This window comes from Leuresthes tenuis, unplaced genomic scaffold (genome assembly GCF_036924035.1).
Source record: "Leuresthes tenuis unplaced genomic scaffold, fLeuTen1.0.hap1 SCAF_9, whole genome shotgun sequence".
NCBI lineage: Eukaryota > Metazoa > Chordata > Actinopteri > Atheriniformes > Atherinopsidae > Leuresthes > Leuresthes tenuis.
The window spans coordinates 7,811,664-7,821,766 of NW_027325363.1; positions in this window are offsets into that span (position 1 = coordinate 7,811,664).

Here is a 10,103-nt window from a genome sequence, read left to right on the forward strand (position 1 = left end):
ATCAAAGAAAAAGAAACGAGCGAGTGATAATTTGGTGAAATGCTGCTGTCTTTTCGGCTGCAGCCTGTAGTGTGGCTTGCTGTTGAGATCGTCTGTGAATGATTTGATTTGATTTCAGAACCCCTTGAGCAGATCAAAATGCGTTCAGTCATTTTTCTTAAATTAGTCATGACTGCTCCTTCAACAGTTATAAGAACAATGAAAAGCCACAAGAAGTAGAGCTGTATAAACACAAAATAAATCCTCTAATATAACTCTGACTGGAGAAGATCTTTGTCTCCCTCTCCTGGTTTGAATTGCTGGTAGAATGATATACAACTACTGTACAACTAATACACCCAGGTTTGTAACCTTTCTTCACCCTAAATATGTAAACAAAAAAAATAAATTAAGTCTATCATATTATTTGCCACAGATCTAGAAGTGAACTACTTATTAATATTTTTTATTCGAGACACTGTAGACGTTTGAGTTTATTAAGTGAGGAGTACAAAGTGTGTCCTCATTGTCTGATAGAGATTGAGCATGTGTCAAAAATACTGCATCATATCTCAACATATTTACAATTTACTCCTGAACAGATCAAAGTTCTACTTTTTGGAGTCGTGCAGTGGCATTGTCCTATTTTCTCCTGTCCTCCAGGTGTCAGACACTTTTCCAAGCAGAGCATTCCCCTCTGACTCTTAACAAGCACAGTCATGATTCAGCCTCTTTCTGCGCCACTTTCTGTAGGGGCAGAACCAGTGTTGATTAAGCAAACACCCACACAGATACTTGGCAAAGCAGCAGGGCATGTCAGAATTACTGAATTACAGTATGTTAGCAGTAAATTTGATTAGGACACAAAGCACACTGCTGCAAACCCAGATAAGATGCAAAATCCCAATTGCCTGATGTCGTTTGCACTGTTACTACATTCAATTAACATGTCAGCAAAAAAAAAAAATTCTGTAACTCAAATATGGTATTCATTATATGTATATATATATATATATATATATATATATATATTTGTGGAGCACCCCTGAAGCCTTACATCACCTGAAAGAATTTAACCTCAGCTGTGCTCACTTTCCTTTGATCCCCTTTAGATGATTTTCATTCCATCCACAAGTATGTGAGTGCAGCAATTGTGTCTTCACCTTCTTATAGTTATGCATTAATGACAGACAAACCATCTCACAGCTGGCATGTGTTGAAATCAATACACAGTAGCTGCCATGACAAACACTGTATTTGAGTTTGCACTGGACGCTGTTGACAGGGTCCAATTATAAATATAGCCAAGCAAACTGCAAGGCAAAGCCCCTGGGCCTTGACAGCTTCTAGTTACAAGAGAAAATGAAAAAGAAGATGAATAGAATTTTCTGACAGCAGCGATAGTATAGAGGGAATTGGATCATACCCAAACCTTAAAGCTTATTTTGGAAGCAAGGGAGAGTTTGATGATATTCTGTCATAACATATTTATATCAAATTTATCGTAAATGACCAGTCTTTCCTAGTAGATAGAAGTGTCAGTCTAATGCACTGAGATTGTAATCGCACACCTGATGTTCAGAGGATTTATTGCTGGGTAGCTACACAACCTGCAGGTGGGACTGAGGATGAAATATTGACGTTCAGTTCACCTTCTTACACCATTCATATTTGTCAGAACAACCTACAATGCATTTAAGTTGCTCATCTAGCTCATCTAATTTTTGTTTGTGGCTTTTGGTTCTCAAAAACTGGTGTGTTTTGATTTGTGACGACTGTTATGAGAGCTCCCAATACGTTTTACCAGCTGTACAAAGAAATAGTCTGCTTGGACGTAAGCAATATAAAGATACTTTGACTTTGGAAATCCATAAATATCAGTTTTGCTTGTTGTTTCCATTTGTTTCCAAGTGTCACTTTCCCCACAGCTGAATGCCCCCCCACCACTACACACAAGAACAGACCAAACACTGAAGGACTTGCATTCTCTCCTGTCAGTGGCACCAATGTTATTATAACCCTGTTAACAGAGATGTGCATCATGTAAGGCAACTTGAGCTCGAAGAGGTGACATCAAGCTGACCCGATGCTTAGATAATGAGGAGCTGCAGAACGGACCATCTGTGTGTTCAGTCTGAGCTCAAATCTGCAGCCAAACTAACTCTGCACTGTCCTATTTTGTATCTATATGGTGCTTTTGTTAATAATAATTTTTGTTTCTCTGCAAACATGACACATTTCAGAAATATATGTTGTTTTTTAGGCACCATGACAATGTGGTTAGAAAAAAGTCAGAATTTGGACTTGTGGAAAATTTTAAATGAGATATAATCTTTGGGTGAATTATGACTCAAGACAGAAAGTCAAATCAGTGCAAATTCATAGTATTCATAGTTCAAAGGTGCACTGTATCTTGTCTTTAACAATATTGTCTCAGTTTGCTCTATTTGTTCACTGTCACATGGGGTATCTGTGTCTCAGTGATGACTCCACTCTAACAATTACTTGGACTTATCAGGACTATTTTTGCAACTGGTTATATTCCCAAGAGACAATACAACCTTTGGCTCACTGATCTTATTCAGGTTATTTTTGCTCATCTTATATCTGTCACACATATTTCTTCCAAGCTGAGGTGCTGTTCTAAAATGATTGCAGAAACTTCTCTGACATCTTTTTCTACTAAAGTAAATTGCGTAACCTATAGAACCACAACACACAGCTGACTGGTAGCCAAACCAGTCAAGTTAAATTATATTCTATATTTGTGCACTCTTAAATTCCCCAAGCAAATGTGGACCTATATATAAAGAGAATGACATATGACCAGCGAAATCACACAGCTTACAAAACAAGTTAGGTGTATCAACAGAAGTCTTTTTTAACATTTAGGTCTGCTGCATGGTATTTGTTTGTGTTACCTCATTAGAACTTAAATGCCTGCAGCAGTGTTTACATATGTCATTATGACATGACATTTATTAATAAAATTGATTCTAATCAATATAAGCTGTTACACATTAGTTTATTAATTTAATTTGAAGAGTTGGTCTTAAGTAAATTCTGGTCCATTAATTTCCTGTATCACACTCATGGTTTTCTGTTAATGATTGCTTTAGAATATGTTCTTCAGGTTTTTCTCTTTTCAGTGAGAGATCATCATCATAGCTTTCTCTTATCAGTCAGTCAGTCCTGTGTTTTCTCTTGAGTTTTCAGTTTAGCACTTTGGTATTCCTGACTTGGTGGCACCTTTTGTTTATCTATTCTAATGTCATCATTTGTTTCCCCTGCCTTTCCCTCCTTTTGCTCATGCCATGAACAGTGACTACAATGTTGGATCTCTCAGTTGTCAGAAGTACAAGGCAACAGATATAAACAAACAGGAACAGTTGTGTATAGTGTAGCTTAGTCAATGCTAAGGGAGCATTTCACTGCTGCCACAATGAGAAACCCAACAGATAAAACTGTACAAAGAAGAGACACACATCCAGAGAGTAGGGACTAAATGTTGGCAAACAATAGATAATAGGCAATCTGGCATGGAATAAGCCAAATATGGCTAATGGAAGATGGAAGCAGGTGTATAGGCAACTGTTGAGAAAGTCTGACAGCATATGGTCAGAGGGAAATGGAAGGTCAGGAAAGTTTCAGAGAACTCAGTAAAGAGTGAGGTGAAAGAGTAGCTGAAGGCAAGAAGAGACCATCCTATCTAATATCAGATATCACACTCTGTATGCATGTGTGTTATGCTGTTTTCAGCATAAGACTTAAAGAGTCTGAGCTGCATATGGGGCCATTTCATAAGTATTTGTTCTTTCTCTGGTCCTAAATTAACCATTATATCTCTTTTTAATCTAGTTGGCAAATCTTATGGTATCTGATGAGATAATAATGTCACAAGCAGCGCATAGACTATGAGTAGTTGTGTTGTAATTGACTCAGTTGAGTTGTTATGTAGAATGGTAAGTTTATGAATGTTTTTTAGATAAAGGAAAAACATAAAATGCATATATTTTTTTCATAAACTACCCTTCCCCCAAAAGTTTAAAGATATTAATAACATAAACAGTTAAAACAAAAATACCTGTCTCTGTCTCAGTAATTATTCACTAAATGCTCTTGTTGCACTCCTTGATAGACAAAGTTTTTGATAAAGTGTCATGTGTAATGCTCTGCCTGAAACTGTCTGCAGTACAACAGTGCCAATGCAACTGCAGGGGCATCAGAGCTCTGTCAAAACTGCTTTCATTGTAGTCTGATACATATGACTGGTACAGTGCCAGTTGAGAACACAAGCTAAGGCTTGTTTTTAAACTCATAATCATGGGCTTCCGGTGGGGATGTGGTCACCTACAGGTCAAAGGTTGCATCATTTAATTGGATTGCTGCCGGATACCCCGCAGGCCTTCCTACTCCTGATGAGTTTTCAGACTAAGAGGCACTTAACATGTATGCCCACCCTGTGGACTGAACTCATTTTTCTGCTTAACAAGAAAGAAAAAGCGTATTCACCTGGTGGGAATCACGGTGTGACATTTGCACATTTTAATGTCATCAGCAGAAACCCAAAAAAAATAATTGGATTTCCATGTGATTGTTAAAAGAAAGGTAAAAATCCTGTCATGTGACCTTGTGCACTCAGATGAGACGTCCTGAAAAAATAATCACATATAAAAATGATCTGAATCCCAAATTATCCTCAACCTGTTTGTAAGGTAGACTTGAAACTTTTCTAGAACTCGTTTCCTTACTTTACTGAATGTTTACCATTTGCAGCAATGCTGGATATCAGGGAAAAGAGTGTATTAATTGCTCATGAAACAGCAGCAAACAACTGTACAAGTGAGATTAATAATGATTTCAGTCGGACTTCACTCAACTTCTGTCATTGCTATTATCACCAAGATTGATCTATTTTTATCATTAGTGTATAAATATAGCTCATTACATTTTTGTATTCTATCCTTACATGCTGACATTGACTGTCACAGAGAGCCAGCACACCTGTGGATGCCTGTTGTTCGAACATTCTGAGGGAATGTCTCAAATATTTCTGAGCCCCCCCTGCTAAGCTGTAATTGACTTAATCTTTCCATTAGCCCCTAGTTGTCAAAGCCAGTTGTCATCTGTTAAGTTAACTGTTGTAACAAGGTGCTTTCTATGCTTTCCGCTATGTGAGTTTAGCTATGAGACTTCAGCGTGATTTTTAACCCGCTGACTGCCAGCAACACATACGCACACACACACACCCATACCCACACACACACACACACACACACACACACACTCACACACACACACAGCCCTGCTGACAGCTCTAATAAGCAATAGCACAAAATCTGACAAACTTGATCTTATTGAGCTAACATAAACAAAACCAATAGCCGCCATCCCTCATCACCTCTTCATGTAGAAAAATCTAAATTTTTTAATAAACATTGACTATTCAAATACATACATTTAGCACACACAAAATTAAAAAATCTTTACATTTATCTTTACATGTGAATACAGTACATTTACCAGGCACTGAAGTTCCAATGCCAGGAGACAGCATCATCACATTACATCTGCCGTGATGAAAACTAGTTTAATGTTAGTGTTTGTGTCCATTTTGCATCAGCAGCTTATTATGGCTAAAGCTAATAAGTGCTATGAGACTAAAAACAAAAAAAATTGTGATAAAAACAATAATACTGAGAAAGAATCATGAATTTGCCATTTCATGTGACTATTTAAAATGCAGCAAATGGAAAAAACTGATTATACAACTCATAACATAATAGTCTAACACATTGACAATGTCTGAAATAGTCACTATAGGAAACTCCATAGTCATATAATTTCTAAATGACTCGTAATAAAAAGTTAATTTCTTCTTGTCAGTCAGATCTGGCACAAAGGATGTGGAAATAGTGCTACCATAAAATTCGGGTCAGTCAGACTTTGCATTCAGTGAATGTGTTCTTCACCACTTTAAGACTCTTAACACTGGCAGGCCTAATTACTTCCACTTCTTATCTAACAGCTTTGAACCTCTCCTGCTGGCTTGACCATTGCATCAATTCCTATTTTTAGAAAAAGGGTTGAAACCTGACTGATACACACTACATCTAATTGACAGAGAGCTGGACTGCATTGTCAAATAAGTTCTACAGCCACAAGCACAGCAAAGGTCAATAAATTCTTGTGAAGTCAAACCAAGGATGTGTAATGCTTATTGCTAATTTTTAAAAGGGCACTGATTTGTTGATTTGACATACAGTGACACTGCATCTTTATCCTATGTATTTACGTGTGTATTTACATGTATATGCACATTACATATTTGTCATTAGCTTATACAAACTGAATATCAATTCTTTTGAAGCAAAGATTAGATTTAGAAGATTATCAATAAAGCCTGTTAGAAATTAGGAATAGACTCGTTTGAAAGGGTTTAGCCTTTGTTTTTGTTCAAATCTCAAGATTAGATCTTTGCCTTAGCAGTGTAAGTTTGGCACAGAGAACGTGCACATCTTGAGTATATTGGAGATTTTATTATTTATTATATGCACATGAAAGTCACAAATCCCAAGCGCTGGTACAAGAAAGTGAGTCATTTACTTCTTAAGATAAACAAGTTAGAAAAAAAAACAATCACCATGCTAGTAACTGGGTCAAATCTTTGGTAAACAGACTTTTGTCCCAGATTTTCTTACATTCCCCAAACATAATGTAGGAGCATGTTGATAAGTTTCATTGTCATTTTCTAATTGGAAAATCTTCTAAGATAAAGATTTTTTATTTATCTATTGACTTTTTCTAACAGAGGGAGTTGTGATGGATTTTTATAATGTCCCAGCTGTGGATACATCCATTTAGCAGACAAGGCAGATAATAATGAATGCTATTAGTTGTCTCATTGGCTTAAAGTATTTGCATGAAGTGAGTCTCAGCAGAATTTATCAAAGAGGAAAATGTCTTTGTGTGCCGCACGGTGGTGTGGTGGTTAGCGACCGTCTGCATGGGTTCTCTCCAGGTTCTCCGGCTTCCTTCCACTGTCCAAAAACATGCATGTTAGGTTAATTGTCTCAAAATTGTCCCCAGGAGTGAGTGTGAACATGTGTGATTGTTTGTCTCTGTGTGGCCCTGTGACGGACTGGCAACCTGTCCAGGGTGTATCCTGCCTCTTGTCCAATGACAGCTGGGATAGGCTACACCCCCACCCCCCACCGCGACCCTAAGATTGGATTAAGTGGGTTTAGAAAATGGATGGATGGAAATCTCTTTGTGCCATCTAGTGGCAAATTAGTTTAGTGCTTAACTGAGTGTTCAACTGCTGTTGCTATGAATGATGAGATAAAATCACCAATAATTAACACCTTTGAATTTTTAAAAACTGAACCTCTGTGTGTTTCCTACAGCTGAGAATCAATGAAACATCTGCTCCTATTATTGCAGCTTTTCTAATACAGATTTTGCAAACTAAAAAAAAATCATAACTAGTCAAATTTATGCCAGCTATCTCCATCAATGACTCTCTTATCAAAAGACATTGAAAATAACAACAATGCACATTAGTTGATCATACATTGTGACATCAAAGTTACGTGACAATGTTATGGTAGGGAATACAAGTAGGAAAAGGATGTGTCTTTAAATAAACAGGTAATCTTCAAAATGCAACCACATCAGAGCTTTTAGCATTCCTGTATGTACATATCTCTGTGCTCCTCTGGACCAAAACTTAGTCAGAAACTTGAAAAAAAATTAAAATTAAAATAAATAGCTGATTAAATAAATGTCTAAAAAAAATGAAAGATAAAAAGCTTAAAACCACTAAAGATAGAGCAATCGATATTATGGAGATAATTGACACAACCATATCAACTTTATGTGCACCTCTTAAAACTGATACATGACTGCAGAATTGGGAGGACTTGTGTATTCTTGATGCCTATCTACAAATTCTTATTTGGAGCAAAAATGACACATTGTCTATGTGCTTCAGTTCAGTTCTTATCAGTGGCTGTCTTCACTGTCGCATCTGCAACAACTCTTCTTAAATCACTCAAATGGAATGATTGAGCTGTGCTTTAAAATGATTTTGCTGTGCATTTTTGACTAATTTGAACCTTTTGGAGCCATCTGTCTACTGTATGAGAGAATCTGTTCAATTCTAAAGAAGCAAGATTTATCATATACTATGTTCACTCACACAGTATATGCTAATATCATACAAAACACACACAGACACACATATTTCTAACTCCTCAATTGCAGTGACAGCAAAGAAAAGTAGGACATTCTGAATGCGGACGGAAGAAAAATAGAATATGAAGTATTTGATGAAACCCACTGTCTCACAACAGTTAAAGTACAATGCCAACTACTGAAGAAAGTCAGTTATTATTATTAGAAGAATTAAAATGTTTATTTGCTCTAAACACAAATGCCTACAACACACATATATACACACAAGGTCTGTGATCAAACCAAAATATATAAAAAATTATTGATTTTTACATTGTCTTATCATATACAGTTTATACATTAGGCTGATTATGCCTACAACTGCAATTAAATTTGTCACGAGTTATTGGTCTAATGATATTTTTCTATCAAACTCAAATACAGAGTGGATTGTGCATTATGCAGACTCATACACTGGCTATATATAAAGTTTGGAAACGTTCATTTTACTTTTGTGCTGGTGACTGGTGTTACACATCTTACACGACATCTTCGTTCACTCCTCCCATCCAAATATAACCAAGAATTCTAATTATCGACACAATTTGGGTTTTTTAGTGGATACAGGGCAGAAACAGCCAGAGGTTAGAGCAGTAGAAGAGCAATTGTGGAATGCAGCATCTCCTATGGTTTCCATGAAGTAACAGAAGCTGAACTTTTTTTTGGGAAAATGCTTGGTTCAAACACCAAAACTTCGATACATAAAGCATACTAACCATGACAGCTAAGTTGGTATTATTTTCACCCGACAAATTTTTCCATGTGAATATGTATCTCAGTGTGTGTGTGCATGTGAATTCAACAGTTTAATTACCCTGTGTAAACTGCAACCTTTTAAATTTGCATATTCACATTCACACCGTTTGATTTTAGATGCAAACAAAGGTTAGCACCATAATAAGCATGTGTGGATATGGATAAATGTGGATAAAGGAAGACATCACAGCTCCGAATATATGGAGACCTACCGGTTCTTTGAAGATGAATTGTATGAGGTATCTTATGTCTGTATAATTATAACAGCAAAAAGCATGCACCAAAACTGCCTGTTCACAGCACTGAAATGCTATCACAAATGTCGATAGCTGTCGGCAAAACATTTAAACAGTAAATGTACAACAGTGAGTACAACCCTCAGTCAGCAACGAAATTAAACGGTAAACATGTGGTGTAGGGAACAATTCTGGAATCCACAAAGTTGGACCTTTTGTTTATATTACACTGGAGCACAGAGATGTAATTGGGTGACATTTTTTAAAAAAAGCAAACACAGTATAAAAGTAATTTCTGAAATGATGGAAGTCGTGGTGGGTATTGTTACAGTGCATGAAGTTTTTACACTAAGTTTGGTAACTTAGACTCGTTATTATTATCATATTATTTACAATATTTATATACAAACCAAAATGCCACAGCACAAAGATGAGACTCATAAATGCTGCACGGAGAACAATTAGAGTTTTTTAGGCATCGTAGACCTCCCTTGTAACTACTCAAGGCAACATAGTGAAAGGAGAGGAATTGTTGTAATGAACTTATCTAATTCTGGGCTTTTCTTGGGGAAATATGTGACATAACTAAAGGGCAAATTTTGTAGTTAGGTCTAACTAAATCAAATAATTTGGTCAAATATCAGTCAACAAGGCTCCTGTGTGTAATATTGTCTTCAGTATCTGCTATGCATTGATATTTGTGTCATCCCTGTGGTTTTCAGCAAATACCATATGATTTATGTTTAACATTGTTAGATAAGTGCACTTATGGCAAATGTACTGTCCACAACAACTTTATCATTAGCTCGGTGCCCTCTCAGTACTCATTCTCTGAAGTGCTCCACATCACTGCACTGGATTAAACTGTGGGTTTGAATGATTTAGTTTATTGACGAT